The sequence below is a fragment of the Nannospalax galili genome, unplaced genomic scaffold (genome assembly GCF_000622305.1).
Source record: "Nannospalax galili isolate Female #2095 unplaced genomic scaffold, S.galili_v1.0 scaffold63, whole genome shotgun sequence".
In the NCBI taxonomy this organism is placed as follows: Eukaryota; Metazoa; Chordata; class Mammalia; order Rodentia; family Spalacidae; genus Nannospalax; species Nannospalax galili.
The window spans coordinates 6,859,156-6,860,531 of NW_008355272.1; positions in this window are offsets into that span (position 1 = coordinate 6,859,156).

Sequence of the window (1,376 nt, forward strand, 5' to 3'; positions counted from 1 at the left end):
CTTCTTATACATCATAAATGGGACCTTTGGGGCATATATAAGCAACAGCTCTCCCACTTCTCGGCGTCTTTGGTCTTCAGTCTTCAAATAAACTGCTGCAGAAGGATCCTGATTTGTCCTCCCGCGTCGTTCTTGCTGGCGAGACGGAAAGCGGTCGGGGACAAATCCTATTTCAATGTTGTTTGAAATTGTCCTTAGTTTACAGATATATTTAGAAAGACATATATTTTTAATATTGAATTATCTGGTATATATCTCTAGACTCTACTTGACTGAATGTTCTTTTACAGTATTTGGCAAAAACGTTTTATTGTTTTATTAAAGCAGACACTGCTTATTTCTAATTAATGTTATTCCTAGGAAGGGTGTTTTTGTTTTGTTTTGCTTTGTTTTTTTCTTTTCATTTTTTTGCTACTCTAAATGGCTTTCTTCATGTTTAGTATATATTTGATTATGCCTTTTTAAAAAAAGAATGTTGTTTTTATAATATGGAGTACCTGTATCTCACAAATCACCCAATGAACTCAGCACTCTCTATTCTCTTAATTTCTGTAAAATTCTTGATAATCACAGTGTGTCTAAATCACAATGCAACTGTATTTTCAATTTTAATGCTTATTTCTTTCATGTCTTCACTTGCTGTTACATTAACCTGAATCTCTCACACAAAGCCAACAGTCAGTTTTCCAATTCATTTTTGAGTAGTTTTGATGGAAATTGTTCTAATATTCTGGCATGAAGTTTGATGTGAACTGCCTGGTTCTTATGGTTGAGGATGTTTTTTCTGTCTTAGCTCATGTTTTTTCTGTTGTTTTCTTGTTTTCTATTTAAACCATAAGTGCCATTTATACGGAGGCACCACAGTGCATTGGGTCAGAGAGTGTTTAGTACAGACTGTTCATATTTTACATGACTGTTTATGATGGCTAATCCTGGGTGTCAACTTGACTGGATCTGGGATTAACTGAAATGAAAGAGATCTTCTTGATTGGATCATCTGAAGCTGGAAGACACACCCTAAATGTGGGTCTTACCTTCTGATGGCAGCCCGCATAAAAGGCCAAGGCAGAGGAGAACACCAGGCTTCTTGCTGCTTGCCTTCTCTCTCGCTGGTGAGTTCATCTTACTGCTTTAGACTGAAGACTAGCTGATCTTTTCGAATTTGTCAGGCCTTCAGCACCAGATTGGGACCACTGAGACATCAAGCCTTGTGGACTGAGTGACTACAGATTCTCAGCCTCTCCAGTGTGGTGCAGCCATTGTTAGACTACTCGGACTCTATCCTGTTAGCTAAGCTGATAAATCTCTATACATATATATTCATTCTACCAGTTCTGTTTCTTTGGAGCACCCTGACTAATACAGATTGTGGTACC